Raw genomic sequence first — 17602 nt, forward strand, 5'->3', positions numbered from 1 at the left:
AAAGGCATGAAGAATGGAAAGCAGAATTGAACTTATGCTTTGACCCTAACCAATCAGCACCATTTCCTGGGAGTTGTATGGCATGGGTTCTAAAACTACTTCCGGGGTCAGTGGGGTTTTTTTGGGGGGGAAGGGGCTTAGATGAACAACAACTAACATGAATTTTAAAACGTAGAATGTTGGAGGAAGAGAGATGCACATATCCTACCCCTTTCAGCTGATGGTGGGAATGTCTTCCAGTTCTAAATAGAAAGGGCTGGGGTTTGTTTTCAGTTGGCTCACACCCACTGAGGATCTCGCGCATGCGTGCCACTGCTCCACAGTGCAAAAGCAGGAAGCTAATCACAGAGGCCCAGCATTCAAAGAATTTGAACTATTTTAGAAACACAAACGCATGCTCATGTAAAGTGCAATATGACTGTGTTATCATGTAACTATAAGCTAAGTGCTGCATGCACATAAAAGGGAAGATAGTGCTGGCAGGGATGTGGCCCTCAAGGACTGACTTTGAAGAGTAATAAGGGGTTTCTAAGCATAATAGATAAACAGAGTTACACAGTGCTTGTCATACTTAGGAAAGAGCAAGGGGCCCCATAAAGACACAATATTGGGTGTTTGCTCAGGGAAAACAAGAAATATCTAGGAAAATTAAATCAAGACAGTTTGGCCAAGTCTTGTGGGCTAGAATATAAAGTGTAGAGTAATTAGGCAATGACTCCAATAAGATTTCTTAAATGTAAATACTTGAACTTAAAACGAAGGTTTCTCCAAAGTCCAGTAAAGTCCAGATTAAATGAGCAGGGCATGAAGTTCTGCATCTGAGGCAAAGGTTCCAACAGCTACATAATAATGCATGAGCGAAGAGGGCCAGTACTCATCCAGGGACAAAACAAGGCTCACAGCAAACAATAATGGCAAAAATCAGGAGGAGTCAATGTAAGGAAATTCCAGCGGGATGAGAGGAAAGGAAGCTTGGATTGGTCAGAAAAGTTTATGGAGAAAGCTGATGCTGAAACTGGAGGTGTTGGATGACTAGTGTCCGTGAAGTCAGGCAGAGAGCAACTGATGAGAGAATTCAAACCCATGACGCTTTCTATTAAGTCATTTGCTTCTATGTATTTAGTACTTGGTAACATAATATATGTTCCACAGATGTACTAGTATTAGTTGGCTTAAGAATATCAAGGTCTTCATTAGCAAATTTAAGAACATTAGAAAACATTAAAGGGCAGGTTTCATAACTGAGTTGGTAAAGACACTTGCTACCAAGCCATGTGACCCGAGTTCAATCCCTAGGGCTCACATATTAGAATGCTAGAACTGACTACCAGAAGTTGTCCTGTGATCTCCACACAGGTGCAGTATTATGTGTGTACATCATGCAAAATATGCACGCACACACACACACACAGAGAGAGAGAGAGAGAGAGAGAGAGAGAGAGAGAGAGAGAGAGAGAGAGAAACTAAAGAATGTAAAAGCCAACATTAAACAGGATTACTTCTCTAGCACTTTGCAGAGTCTCTGATATATTATCAGTGTGCTTCTGAGTCCAATAATCATGGCCTGCAGCTCTTCAGGGAGCCCCGCACAGGATGGACACCCCAGAGCAATGGTTGCCTAGAACCAATTGTTTGAAAGTACCTGTAGAATGTTTCAGAGATCTTTCAACTTGAGTAAATGTAGTTTATTTTTATCATCAGTTTTCTACAAAGGAGTCATTTTTCTTTCATTTTTTGAGGCAAAGAGATTTTATCTCATAGGACAATAATGCACAGGCAGACAGACCGCTCAAGTGGGAGTTGGTGAGCACAAGGGATGAGTCGATAGGGGGTTGACTGAGACAAAACACAACCAGTACTGTTGACAACACCTACAGAGGAGCTATTTCTAGGGAGGTAGAGGGGACGGGGAAGCAATCGGAGGAACAGGAAGCCAAGTGTGGGAGGTACCAAACACACTGACAAGGGTTCTTCCCATCTCTACAAGCTCGGGGACAGCATTCCAACTACAGATTTGCCTTTTTCTGTCAGCCAGTGGTTATTTCACAGCCTTTAAACTCCTTTTTATTTCAGTTTCCCAAATGCAAGCATCTCTCGGATGGCCACCATCATGGCCTATTTGGGAGACGAGTTTAACTTCATATTTTATGGTGGTTTATCCACATCACGGATAAATGTGCATGCAAAGTGAAAGCCAGCTCACTGGGCTCTCTGTGAACCTGAGAAAGAGGCATCCCCTCAGGCAGGCACATGGCTGGCTGAGGAATAGTACTTGGTGAAAATTAGTCAAAAAAAATCCATTCTCCAAGCTCCAACTGCTTGAGAGCTCATGGCCTGCAGGCAGAACGTTCCCACTCACCTTCTGCAACCTATCAGTCCTTGGACGGGATGCAGTCAGAATAATTGTGGAGAGCATCCCTCTCCGTCTCAGCCTTCCCCTTGAGCCCCGTGGCATATGCTTTGAAAGGGGAACAGGCATCCTTCCCCCTTCTAGTTTAAGTGTCCTAAATCAGAATTCTGTCATCTAGAAACTGTAAAAATGTGAACAGAAAAGATGTACCAATGTATTATGAGGTAAACACTACTTTCCTCCTCCTCCTCCTCCTCCTCCTCCTCCTCCTCCTCCTCCTCCTCCTCCTCCTCCTCCTCCTCCTTTTCCTTCTCTTTCTTCCTCCTCCTCTAGGGTTTCAGGTTACCCTGGAGCTGGATGTATAGGCAGTTGTGAGCCACCTGGTCTGGTGATGGAAACTGAACTGTGACCCTCGGAAGACCAGCCAACTCTCTTAACTGACAAACTATATCCCCAACCTCAAGCTTCGGATTTCTCTGAGGACTCTTACATTTTTGACAAAAAAAAAAAAGTCTGAGAGTCTGGGAACATCAAAGATAGTTTCTGAAGACCAAATACACAGTCTTAAAAGTAAAGTTGGATCCAAGTACCAAAAAGTATCCATCTTTGTAAGACCTGTAACAAAATTTAATACTGATAGTGGTAACAGTTCTAATGGAGTAGTTGATCCAAGAGCCATGTCAGTGCTGGTGAAGTGGCTGAATCTGTACAGCCATCAACATCATGCAGCAAGAACTACTACATTTAATGATGTCAAAAGAGGACATGATAGGGACTGTGTTACAACACAATCACTGGAAGGCCTGCGGCCTTCTTCTTCCCCATTGAGTACAAAGAGCTCTCTCTCTCTCTCTCTCTCTCTCTCTCTCTCTCTCTCTCTCTCTCTCTCTCTCTCCCTCCCTCCCTCTCTTCCTTCCTCCCTCCCTTCCTCCCTCCCTCCCTCCCTCCCTCTCTCTCTCTCTCTCTCTCTCTCTCTTTCTTTCTTTCTTTCTTTCTTTCTCTCTCTCCTCCTTTCTTCTTCAGTAACAAGTTTTTAGGTTCAGTTTGTAGATCTCCAAGTCCAGGAAAGTGAGGGGACACCCATTTAAATGCAATTTATCCTAAGATATGGTACTTAATACTAATCTTTTGCCATATGTATATGTGGGTGTGTTTGTGTGACAGAGACATGTATGTATGTGTGTTGTGTTCATTCCAACCCAAAGAGGTAAAAGAGCTTTCAATGACCTCAGACAGCAGCAGACTCTCTCAGAGCCAGAAAAGTCAGAAGAGAAAATAAAAAGAGGGCCACAAATCTGTACAAGGTGACCTTGTGATTGTAGCTTTGCATATGAAGGAACACACTGCCCTGGGGTTGCAGTTGGAGGATACAGCAGGTTACTCTCTCCTGGAGGATGAACGGATGACAGAGAAGGAGTTCAGTGAGGGAAAGATGGACGCAGAGTACTTATGACATTCTGAGGTTTGTCCAGATGAGCTCCATTGTCTGCTATGCTTTGTAGGAAGGAGGTTTCCAAAAGAGACCAAGGACGGTACTTTCTTCCTTCAGGGTGATTATCTAGAAACAAGCAAAGGCTACTCAGAGAATGCTTGATTTTGAACGGTCAGCCACTGACATTTTTATCTTCTGAGTGGCCTACTAGCCTGAGTTACAATATACTCGGGATGGACTTCATTTTCTTGCCCCCAGGATCTAAGCAAGTTTATAAGCACTCCCACTGACTTGTCCATAGGAATGAATCACCCAAATCTGGATCCACTTTACAGCATTTTAGAGGCTAGGGTGCCCCCCCCCCCCGGAAAAGAACAATCTTGACATAGGCAACATTTCTGTTTGCCCCTGAGATCACAGGGCTGTAACACTGTGTCTTCCAGCTAAGAACCTTGAAGGCTGCTAAGGACTTAGAGCCAAAACACCTCCAGTTGACCACTCTTGCCACCCACAGTCTTGGAGTTCTCTTGTCTTGTGTAACCGATATTTACTCTTGTTTTCTCTCTGCTCTCTGCCTACCTTCACGCGTGGATAGAGAGCAGTTAATAACCTGGGTGGAGATAATAATCTCCAACAAGTGATCGTTTCGTTTTGGTGTGTTTGGCCAGCAATCATCAAGAGGTCCTCAGGATCCTTGAGAATCAGGAGAACTACTTGATTTAGCAGAAGCCCAAGGTAAGGAAGACTCCCTCCATCTTCAGTGAACTATGCTTTAAGCATAGGGATCTCTTGCTTCACATGCATCCAAGTCTGGTTAGTGTTGGCTTTTGATGGCTTTCTATCTCTCTCCTCCATAGACTCCTGCACTCAACAGATGTTGAAGTCCCTGGCCCACAAAATTTATTGAGGACTAGAAGGGCCTTGATTGGCTGCATATAGTTAGATTCAGCCATTCAGAGAAAAGATTTCAACAAGTTGCTGTCACATCTGGTTGATATGGAGGTCTTCGAATGTTCCAATCTGCTGTTTTTCTGTTATGCTTAGGTTCAGCGCTCTGGCTGACAAAAGCTGGGGGCCTCGTGCAGCTGGGGCTTCCCCTTGCGTCTCCCTTGCCCTCAGGGCTTTTGTTTTCCCATCTGTCAGAGGGCCCTGCACCACATAGAGAAAGCTCTGGGCCCAGTGGGAAGTTCTCTACTGAGGGCCCTTCTGCCCAACCACTTATGAAACTTCCTGACTGACCATTTTCACTCAGTGTTTGTTATACATGAAGTACGTGTACACATGTGTGCTTCAAATTTTCTTTGTTTTCAGTCATATTGGATATAAAATACTCTGATATAGTATGGCCTTATCTAAAGGACTATAGGAAAAAATCTAACTTCCAAATAAGACACATTCGAAGGTTCCAATGAATATGAATTTGAAGGAAAACTATTTAATTCAGTATAGTACAGGAGACTGAGGTTATCTTATTGGCCACTGTCATCTCAGCATATGGAATATATACATACATATATGTGTGTGTGTGTATATATATGTGTGTGTGTATATATATATACACATACATATATGTATACATGTATGCATATATGTGTGTAACATATATATTATACATATAATATATATATAAACTACATATATGACTTTTATTATATACACAATGTATATATTCATATGTATACATGTACATATATTCATCTTTATATATCAAACCAATGAACCATCTTAATAAAGAGCATAAATCAACAGAGGATATTTAATATAGAAATTAGCTTATTTGATATAACACTAAAATATTATTATAAGTAGCAGACTTAGGATACAGCTTTAACTTCTGAAGTGGAAATGCCAACATATACCTCTAAGAGTAACAATTAAGATTTCTGCTGCTTTAGATCCTTACCAATGTTTAATGTGCATAATATTTTTAAAAAATGTTTCTAATTCCAGTATGTGCTGGTATCTATTTGTAGGTTTTCAATTTATATGTTTTGCTATCACTAATAAAGTTTAATATCCTTTGGCTATCGGACATTTTATAAATCCTCCTTTTCAAACTTCTCATCCATTTCTTCTTGGGATTTTTTTTTCCTGTTCTTAACTATTAGAAGTTATCTAGACAATTCTGTTTCTGCACCCGTTTTCAGTTAGGTAAGTTGAAAATATTTCCTCAGACTTTATAGTGTTTCTTCTTATTGAGTGTCAAAGGCCAGCCTTCCTAGAAGCAGACAAAATTTAATAAGCAGAATAATTATTAAAGAAGCTTCCCATGCCCAATAACTGCTGAGGAAAAGCCAAGAAAGGAGCAGGTCACAGAGAGAAGCAGGCCCACGATGCAGGACGAGGAGCAGCCCCCACGACAGCACACACACCTGCCCGCCCTCCAGAGCTGGCACAGTGGAGAAGGCCTAGCCGTCGTCCCACTACTTTACTAATGCCCTCTCCTCTGCAACTGTGACCATTCCTGACAGAAGTCGCAGCTGCTGTGCAGCCCCCAACAGCATTCCCAGCCTCCCAAGCAGTAAGCTCTTCCACTCTCATAGGGACATTTTTCTTTTCAGGAACAGAAATTGTTGATTTCAGTATTGCTCGATTTAAGGACTATCATCCTTTAGCGCTATTTAATAAGATTTCCTTACTTAAATTCATGAAGACATTCTCTGTGATCTCTTCACATTCATATGCACAACATCCTTGAAAGCTGACCTTTTTGTCTGTATGAATCAGGCTTAATTTTTTTCCACACTGCTTTATAATTCTTCTCAGCATCAATATACCAGACAAACAGAAAAGAATTGATAACCGTCTGCCAGCAGAAAGCCAAGTGGTTCTTATGAATACCCCAGATAGACAGAAGCCTGAGAGAATGCTGAAAAGAAATATTAATTTAAGCCAATTCTACTTGAAGTCTTCTCTCATGTTTCTGAACCTTGGCCGTCTGTTGTTATAAACCCCGTTGAAGATACTTGCCAATGAGGTTTAAATTAAGAGCTAAGTATGAAGTAATAAGTTTGTCTGGAAGCCTGGTAGATTTTTGCTATAGCTGTTATTCCAGGGATAGGGTCAGTACCAACACATAGCTTGTCCAGAATGCTGTGAGTTAAAACATTCTCATTTCAGTAGAATACATTCCAGGCCTAGTGTGTGTGTGTGTGTGTGTGTGTGTGTGTGTGTGTGTGTGTGTGTGTGTCTAATTTAGGGAAAATCGCCCTCATCATTCACCTCATCTGTCCTATTTTTATCACTCCTTCTATAATCAGATGAGCCATGACCGGTAGCCAGACAACATTCTCTACAGGATGTCACAGCACCTGTTTAAAAGCAGATACACAATGTGCTGCCATTTCCAGGAGCAGACAAATGGCAATTCACCGAGTCCAGAGTGGAATATGGCCAGCATAGCTTCTGCCGTCACACTTGCCAACCTTCACACGCTCTGCAAAATAAATTCCAAGCATCTCAGCAATGCAAATAATTCATGAAGAATCTGTGCTTCAAAAACACATATGCACACAAGGAAAGAGCAGCCTCAGCTGAACTGCATTTTCCTTCACTGGAGTAGATTTCGTCCAGATCTGATCTCCGAATAACACAGGCAGAGGATAGAACCTCTCCTGGACTGTGATGGGTTTTTAACTGTTCATCTGGTCTAACATGACAGCTTGTACCCTGTTTACTAGTTTAAAAATAAAACAAATGGAAATATCAGAAATTGAGCGTTCAACATCCGTATCAACCACGAAACACTCCACTGATTGCACTATTGTGATATTTATCACTTATTAACAAGGGATTGGAGAGATGACTGCACGGAGTCATCAAAGATCAAAGATCCTTTCAACTTCCCACTCCACTCTCCTTAGGATACTGACTTGTCTCCCGGAGCATGTAGCTTTATGTTAGAGCATGTAGCCTCATGTTAGAGCATGTAGCCTCATGTTAGAGCATGTGGCTTCATGTTAGAGCATGTAGCCTCATGTTAGAGTATGTGGCTTCATGTTAGAGCATGTAGCCTCATGTTAGAGCATGTAGCTTTATGTTAGAGCATGTGGCTTCATGTTAGAGCATGTAGCGTCATGCTAGAGCATGTAGCTCATCCGCCATGGTACTTTTAAATGCCCCTGTTCAAAGGCATTTTTACATTTTTTAAACAGTATTTTTAAAAAAAAGTCCTTCTGGTCCTTATGGTCCTCCGTCACCCTCATCTAGGAGATATTTCTGTGAGTCTCAGTGTCCTAGAACACTCGCACCCTTTCAGTTTCATCATTGGTGAAGTAAAAAGAACTGTCATAATTGGCTTAGGTCCATCATGTGATGACTCTCCATCTACACCAGGCACACCATCTCTAAACAGGGTTGGAATTCTGAATTTAAAAAAAGAGAATCTAGGGCTGGAGAAATGGCTCAGTGGTTAAGAGCACTGACTGCTCTTCTGAAGGTCCTGCGTTCAAATCCCAGCAACCACATGGGGACTCACATCCATCTGATCATGAGATCTGATGGCCTCTTCTGGAGTGTCTGAAGATGGCTACAGAGTACTTACATATAATGAATAAATAAAACTTTGGGCCGGAGGGAACACATTGTGCAGCACACTCTACAACCCACAAACACCTTGTCATAGTGGGGAGGTGCCTGGAGGAATGCATACCAATCCAAACTGTGGCTGTCTTTGGGAGTTGGTGACTGTGCTGGCTAGGTTTCTCTTGTCAAGTTGAAACAAAGTATGGGTCATCTGGAAGAAAGCATCTTAACGGATAAAATGTCTCCATAAGATTAGTCTGTAGGCAAATCTCTGGGGCATTTTCTTGACTGATGATTGATGTTGGAAGGCCCAGACCACTGTGGCCGTGGCACCCGTGGGCAGATAATCCTAAGTGCAGGGAAGCAGGCTGAGCAAACCATAAGAGCAAGCCAGTAAGCAGCACTTCTGCATAGCCTCTGCTTCAGTTTCTGCCTCCTGAGCTCCCGCCTGAGCCCTCTTCCTGATGGGCTGTAGGATGGAAGAGGAAACAAAGGCTTCCTGCTCAGGCTGTTTTGGGTCATGGTGTTTATCACATTAATAGCAAGAAAACTAGGGCAGTGACTGAAGTCAGTGTGCTTGGGACATGTAAGGGTGAATTTTCTATCTGATGTTACATATTGTAAGTAGACTATAGTAACCCATTATTATTTCATAATTAAGGAAAAAACTTAGAAATACAAACACTTATAAGCTCCATTACCTACAAGAGAAACCAAAGGACAAACATCTTAATCAACAAAAATTTCCCTGAATCCTCTGAGGAATGAGTGTGAATGGAGAAAAAACCTGGTAAGTGTCTGTAAGGCACTTCACCAGCATCGATACCTGCTCCTGGGCTCCCTTTAGCAACATCCTGGGAGCTTATGGGAAGTCTTAAGTGCTCGAGCTGGGGCCACGTGCTTGATGACAATATCTTTAGAGAACAATTCTTGCTGTAACTTTTATTAAAAAGCAATCAGTTACTATTCCTCTGAACAGCAAACTCCTAGATGGGCTTATTGCTGGGATGGCATCCTACAAGGCTGTCACGACATTCCTTCAAACTGTTTACTGGGGTTCCACTCCTGAACTCTGTCCCTGAAGTCCTAAACTCAGACCCAGGAGGATCTGGTATATATGTGCCAGGTTCCTGGTTTTTGTGTAAGGGTAAATGGTAGAAAAGAGAAGAGAAAGTCAATAGCTTCTACAGTCACTAGGAGGGTTTGTTAATGCCAAATGATACTGGGCCACCTGAAGGAAAACAACTGGATATTAGTTGCCTTTAAAAAAGATACTTGTGAAAATAAACCACATTTCTGTATTCATTCTTCTGTCGTGGGACATCTAGGTTGTTTCCAGCTCTAGCTATCACAAATAAGGCCACTATGTGCCCTCTGAAAGACCCAACAAGAAGCTGAAAGAGTCAGATGCAGATATTTGCACCCAACCAATGGACAGACGCAATTGACCCCTGTTATCGAATTAGGGACGGGTGAAAGAAGCTGAGGAGAAGGGTGATCCTGTAGGAGGACCAGCAGTCTCAATTAATCTGGACCACCAAACAGGCAGCATACATCAGCTGATATGAGACCTCCAACACACATACAGTAGAAGACTGCTGGGTCTGTGTTTATTCAGAGAGAATACAACAAACCCTCAAGAGACTGGATACCCCAGGGAGTTTAGAGGTCAGGTGGGGTACAGGGTGGGAGAATCCACATGGAGACAAGGTGGAGTGGGGAAGAGGTGTGGGATGTGAAGCAGTCGGAAGGTGGATGGGGTGGGGCAGGGAATAGAATACAGAGTGTAAAAAATAAATTAAAAATAAAATATTTTTTTAAAAAAGATACTTGTGAAACAACATCAAATAATTTATTCTGCAAGGCAAAGCACAGAATATATAAAAATTTTCACTTATTCATCATCTAAAATATATGATGTATTATTATCTGGAATATAACAATATACCATCACTAATAATAAAAATAATTTCATTTTTTTAGTTTGAAATGACTTCCCAAAATTTATTCTAGAGATTTACATCATTTAACATATTTAATCCTTACAGCAGCTCTGTGAAAAGGGAAAGTACTATCATTATTTTACCAATGAAGACAGAATTTATAAGTTTGCAGCATCACAGGCTAGGATGTAGCTGCCCTGTTTTGCAGTCTTCCTGAATCCCACATTCCATGAGCATTTTTCCTGCAGCTATCATCTCAAACCATCCAGGAAAGGAGACAGAGTGATGCTCAGATCTCAGAGGCTGAAGCCAAAGGGAATCTGGAAGGATAAAATTCATACCAAAGAGCCCAGAACACCAAAGCAACCTTGACTGAGAAGAACAAAGCCGGAGATGTCAAAATTCTTAATCTCAAAACACACCATGGGGTCATAGGACCCTAAACAGAGTCGAACTGGCATAAAAGCTGACTCACAGATCAAAGAAACAGAGAAAAGATGCCAGAAACGAACCTATGCACCTATCTAACTGATTTTCAAGGGGGAAATGCTAAAAATGTACTGGAGAAAAGTTACTCTCTTCAGTAAATATTGTTCAGAAGAGTGGATATTCAATGCACAAGATTAAAAATTGACAAAGACCAATTCAAGGAGGATGAAGTACCTGATATTATAAAGTACAAAAAGAAATGAGAAAAAAAGCAATCTAAAACATTTGTATAGACAAGTACTTCTTAGGCAAGATTCCAGAACTACAGGAAACAACAAACAAACAAATAAAATAGAAAAATGGGCTTTATTAAACTCTGCTGTGTACAACAAAGAATACATTCAGCAGAGGTCAGAGACAACCTGTATGTTGAAAGAAACTAGACCATTGACTAATGTCTGGAATATAAAAGGACATAAAGATATTACCAGCAACCTAGTTTACAAATAGAAGAATGGTTTTAATAGACATTCTTAAAAGAAGAGATATAAATGACTAACAAGTTTATGAAAAAAAATCATCATGAGTCAGGGACCTGCAATTCAGGATACAACAAAACATCCTCTCACCCCAGACAGAACAACTCTTCACAGAAAAGACAAACTGTGACATGTTCTGAGAAGGATATGCACAAAACAGGACTTTCACAGCAGACAACTGGTGAGGACATACAATTGTTTCCTATGGAAAACTGTATGGATTCCCAAACAACTCAAAGAAGATCCATCATAGGATCCAGCTATCCCATTTGTAGGTATAGAGCCAAAGGAAATGAAATCAGCATACAAAGAGATGTTGTATGTGTTTATACCATCATTGTTCACAAAAACCAACATTCACCCTAGGTTTGTCTACAGATAAATCAAGAAGATGAGATAGGTTAGCCCAATGGACTACTATTCAGCCATTAAAAGAGAGAGAGAGAGAGAGAGAGAGAGAGAGAGAGAGAGAGAGAGAGAGAGAGAGAGAGAGAGAATAGAATCCAGGCATCACTGAAAAAATTATGGAGCTGGAAGCTATTACTCCAAAATAATATCATTATTTCACTTTTTCAGACACAGGAAGAGGTATCCTGCATGCTTACTTTTATACATAGTAGCTAAAAATGGTCTATTTGGATGTAAAATATTGATTACTGTAGGTTGCAGGTGGTGGAGGGATGAGAACGAGAGGCTGAGTATTAAGTGGCAAAATGATAGTGAGGTACTGAGTTTTAGTTCTCTACAACACAAAGCGATAACTGTCGTGGCCAAACATTTTGATTAACTAGATGAGATTAGCCCAAAGGATCAGACATACCTCAGTGGCAGAGTGCTTTCCTGGCATCTATAAGGCCCTGGGTTCAGTTTCAGTCCTAAAACATTCTAAAGTAAGCACAAAAATGGAAAGGAATTGGAACCACTAATTACTTCAACTTGATCGGTACGTGCATACATTAGCATGCTGTTCCTCAGATAAAAACAGTTTTAAAAGAAATATAAAAGGCATTTAAATGAAATTACCATAGAAAATGCAAACTGTGCAAACCTGTTTGTGCTCCTCAGAGTTTTAAAAAAATAAAACAAAACAATCATATTTCTCACAAGACCAGTGTGTATATCATCAGCTCAGGATTGTCAGCCTCCCTAATAGTGATAAAATAATGATCTATACTTACACATGAGAGAGAGAGAGACAGAGACAGACAGAGAGACAGACAGAGAGACAGAGACAGAGACAGACAGACAGACAGACAGACAGACACATATACACACAGAGAGGGGGAGGGGGAGAAGGAGAGGGAGGGGGAGGAGGAGGGGAAGGAGAGGGGGAGGAGGAGGGGGAGGGGGAGGAGGAGGGGGAGAGGGAGAGGGAGGGGGAGGGGGAGAGGGAGAGGGAGAGGGAGAGATGCGCCATTGGGCCACCACATTATCTGGAGATGATGTGGCAGAAGCCATTAGTATTATGCTTATGCTTTACACTTACAGTTAGGTTTTTACAGAAAATATCTTCTCTGTCCCTGACATATTAAGTACAGGAGCAAAGCCATGACTTCAGCACTGACCCACGGCAGTTTAGGAGTAAATGTCGTAGACGATAAAGCAGAGAACAATCACAGCCCAGGGTCTACAACAATGTAATTGGGAAGAGAAGCTATCTAGTCATCGTGCTGAAGTGCCAAGACATCTCTATTTGCACGCAAATACATTGTCTATCCAATCTTGCTCTGTACAAGCACATCCCTTGGCTGCTTAGAGGTTTTGTCAAAGAATACGCATTGAGCATGAGCGTTTGGTGTATGTCAGTCTCCATGCTGGGCGCTGTGAACAGAGAAGACATGTCAGACTAAGCTGTACCTCTGCACCACTTATAAACCTCCCTATTTCAGAAGACCAAAATATTTTTTAATCTGCATTACTTTGCAAATGTCACAATTCAAAAGAAAAAGTTACTTTAGACTTGTTTCATCTTGAATCCCAGCCAAGTAAGCACTACTGAAGTTATTTTCCTGACACACAGTGGCTGGAGAGCGTGACAGAATCTATGAAGCACAGGACAAAAGGTAATGGGATCACAAACTCAAACAATGAGAGGAGAAAACAAAACAGGGTGCAGTAGGCATGGTGGAATACTCTTAGATTAACCCAGTATGTAGGACTCTGAAGCAGCAGAATCCTAAGTGTGAGGGATTGCCTGGGTCACATAGTGAGTTCCAGGCCAGCCTGTATTCAAAGTCAATTAAACAATGTCTCTGTGATGGTTTGTATATGCTAAGCCAGGGAGTAGCACTATTAGAAGGTGTGACCCTGTTGGAGTAGGTGTGTCACTGTGGGCATGGGCTTTAATACCCTTATCCTAGCTGTCTGGACTTGCGTTGGTCATAGCATCTGTTCTTAGCAGTAAAACCTTAACTAAGACAATCTCAAAATAATAAATAAATAAAAATACAAAAAGAAAAAGAAAACAAATCAACAAATAATCCTGCAAGTTCTATTTGAATCCATTACTTGAGTAATGTATGGATAGATCATGAAGAGACTGGAAGTACGTGTTGTTCTCACAGACTTGAGAGGAGGGAGGCTGAGAAAGATAGAATTTGCACTGAATAGTACTAAAAAGAAAATGTCTACAAATAAGTGACTATAAATCTGCATAAGATTTCCTTGAATCTATTGACATCAAGCAAAAAAAGTAAAATAATAAAAAATAAAAATAACATAAAATATAAATATAATATATAAAAAGAATAAAAATTTTTAAAAAGTAAGTTTCAAAACCTGAGGAAACACCTACTAGGAAAAACTAAGATAAACAGCTGACATCTCAATTTTTCCTATGTTAAAAAAAAACACTTCTCAGCCGGGCATGGTGGTGCACGCCTTTAATCCCAGCATTCGGGAGGCAGAGGCAGGCAGATTTCTGAGTTGGAGGCCAGCCTGAAAGTGAGTTCCAAGACAGCCAAGGCTATAGAGAGAAACCCTGTCTCAAAAGAAACCAAAAAAAAAAAAAAAAACCAAAAAAAAAAAAAAAAAAAACCCAAAAAAAAAAAAAAAAAAAAACCCACTTCTCAGGCAAAGGAAAAGAGTTTGCATTGTTTTGGTTTGTTTTAGAGTATTTGATTTTCCTTTCTCTGTATCTTTCTGGGTCTCTATCTCTCTGTGTCTTTGTGTCTCTGTCTTTCTCTCTCTCTCTCACTCTGTGTGTGTGTGTCTGTGTGTCTGTGTGTCTGTGTGTGATCATAACAGAGGTTAAATAAAGATCCCAGGAATATGCATTAGTAGTTACAAGTGCTTATTGTTCTTCAAAAACAACAACAACAACAACAACAAAAACAAAAATCCCTCAAGTTCAGTTTCCAGCACCCACACTGAGTGGTGGTACACGACAGTCTATAAATTCAACTCCACGGAGATCCAATGCCTCTGGCCTCCATGGACACCTGTATATTCATGTGCACACATACATATGCACACACACACATGTACACACACACACACATACACACACACACCAATTAAAAATACTTTAAAGATTCAAAGATTTAAAATTCAAAACTTTTTAAAACTTAAATTTAAAATTTTTAAATGGCTTAAAAGACACCTTGAAAGTGAGGTCAATAATCTGTAAAATTAAATTTTAACACAATCCTGAAAGAGAGTTACCACGAAACTGAACCGTTTTTTCTTTTTTTCACAGAAATATGAGAAGGTGACTCTAAACCAGAAACAACAAATCTACACAAGTTCTAGGAAATCACTAACCTTCTATTCGTCATTAATTAAACCATCAATCAAAAGGATACACTTGCCAACCAGAAAGAACTCTTCAGGTATTGTTTCTGCACTTGCTCCATCCTGTGCACTGCCATATGGTATGGTGTCAGCCTGGGGGAAGCAGCACCCCAACTCTCCCCTTCAAACCAAAAGACTATGCACAGTAGACCTCCGTCAGAATACATTTCATCTAGCTGAGATCTTATACCAGCAGTTGTTTAATAATATATGTGTGTAGATAAGTATATATGCATGGGTATGTATAGATGATAGATAGATAGATAGATAGATAGATAGATAGATAGATAGATAGATAGATAGATAGATAGATGATAGATCGATCCAGAAGACTGTGGGCCACAGTTGCCTGAGTTAAGATAATAGAGATGAAACCCACTAGAGCATTAAGAAGACCCCGTGGAGGGCCAAGAGTGACACTTGGAGAAATGCAGATGGTTTAAACACAGACACACAAATTAGGAAACTGAAAAATACGCACATAAAAGCCAGGCAGGATGCGTGCTCAGAAAACCTTGGAAAAGCTTAAGGCTCAGCCTGAGGCCTGTTCCCCCTGCTCAGAGCTCGCCAGGCTAATGAATGAAAAAGCCTCTCCTCGCACAGCCAGACTCCCCAGCCTGGTAGATCAGGTTTCTTTGCTCTGTTTGTTTTTATTTCAGTAGCAACAAAAATCACAAAGCATACAAAGAAACGGGGAAGCACAGCCAATTAAAATGAAGGAAACAAATTGGCAGGAAATGGGCCTGCAGATGTACAGGCATAGGGTCTACAAAAATGCGTTCAAGATAGAAAGGTCAGTGAGCATACCATCAAGGGAAATCAGGAAAGCTACGTAGCGATGACGCGAAAATAAGGAAGAAAAGGTAGAAATCATAAAAAGAACCAACCAAACAGGAGTGTTAGGAGAGAGATCCTAAATATAACCATTGAAACAGTTGCTAGAGATTATCAACCATGCATCCAAACAGGAGAAAAACATGATGAACTCAGAGACCAAGTATTCTAAGTTAGTCTGGAGAGCAGCAGAAAAGAAGACACAAACTGAACAGAGCCAGCAGGACATACAGAGCATGGTCAAGCACACCACTATACATGCTGACACAGTCTTGGGGGAAGAGACCGGCAGAGATGGCAGTAATTATTTTTTTAAAGAATGGTGTAAAACTTCTCAAACTTCACAAAATATTTGAACTTTTTAAAATCCAGGAACCCCTACAAACTCCAAGTAGAATATACTAGAGATTGGCAACCAGTCCGATTAAAGTCAAACCGCTGAAGCCCATAGAAAGAGAACATTAAATGGTGAGATAAAGGCTGTTCACCAGTGCCCAAGTAAACTGGTGCTTGTCTGTAACCACAGTCCCTGGGAAGCAAGGGCAGGATGATTAGGAGGTCAAGGCCAGCCTGGCCCTCATGAGACCTAATTTTACAAACCACAGAGATGAAGCGGTATTACAAGCATTTACTGCTCTTCCAAAAGACCCAGGTTCAGTTCCCAGCAGCCACATGGTGCCTTCCAACCATCTAGTTCTAGGGTATCTAGTGTCTTCTTCAGAACTCTGTGGGCACCAGGCACACATTTGGTTCACGGTCTTACATGAAGTCAAAATACTCATGTGCATGAAATAGAATAAATAAATCTAAAACAATCAAACAAACAAAATTAATTCACAAAATTAAATCTTCAGAAATAACAGATTCACCATAGTTTATCAGCACATTGCTCATCAGTAACCTTGGAAGTCAGGAAGCAGAAAAATGATACTTGGTTGTTATTTATTTTTATTTATTTATTTACTCTGTTTTATTTTGTGTTTGGGGAGAGGGTGGTAGAGATGATATACTTAAACTGCTGAAGGAAAAGCTCACTATCTGAGAATCCCATCTACAACAAAACTGATTATGCTTAATAAACTGGGGTGGGGGGTGCAAAAAGAAAAAAACATAAAAGGGGTGGGGGTCTAACGAAAGTTAAAGTTTACGGTATTAGCTCAAAGTTAAAGGTATTAGTGCTGAGGTAATTTGAGTTTGATCTCATGGACCCGTACTAGAGACAAAAAGCACCAACTCCTTCGGACTGTCTTCTAAATTGCAATGCATAAATAAATATGTGTAGAGTCATTCATCCAGTTGGGGATGCATTTCTGTGGAAGAGCACAATGCCTGGTATGTACAATGTTATAGGCTCACCTAGAGCACTTCGGAACAAAAAGCAAAGGCTCATTCAAAATTAATCAATATGTAGGAGCTAGAAGTATAGGACATCAAAACAAAAATACAGGATAAAATAAAACACTGGTTGAAATCTTCCTGATGTTGGATTTGGCAGTGTTCTTGGATGTAGTGCAAATAGTACAGTTACAATAGTCAGAGGGTGAAAACAAACTGGGCCTCGTCAAAAATTAAAAACTTTGCTCATCAAAAGATATTGAAATGAAAAGGAAAATGAACAAAGAATGGAAGAGAATATTTAAAGTTATGTATCAGTTAATAGATTGGTGATCAAAGTATATGGATTGTCTTAGTTAGGATTTTACTGCTGTGAACAGACACAATGACCAAGGCAAGTCTTATTTAACTGGGGCTGGCTTAC

At 40.7% G+C, this 17602-nt stretch overlaps 1 long non-coding RNA gene across 1 annotated transcript in view; it reads left to right on the forward strand.

Moving 5' to 3' along the window:
* Gm1715 (predicted gene 1715) overlaps positions 1-17602 on the forward strand; it is a 118910-nt gene that overhangs the window by 81259 nt on the left and 20049 nt on the right. The window contains exon 3 of the long non-coding RNA NR_045333.1: positions 14915-15047. This is a non-coding gene — a long non-coding RNA (predicted gene 1715). The remainder of the gene's footprint in view (positions 1-14914; positions 15048-17602) is intronic.

The sequence above is a fragment of the Mus musculus genome, chromosome 9 (assembly GCF_000001635.26).
Source record: "Mus musculus strain C57BL/6J chromosome 9, GRCm38.p6 C57BL/6J".
NCBI lineage: Eukaryota > Metazoa > Chordata > Mammalia > Rodentia > Muridae > Mus > Mus musculus.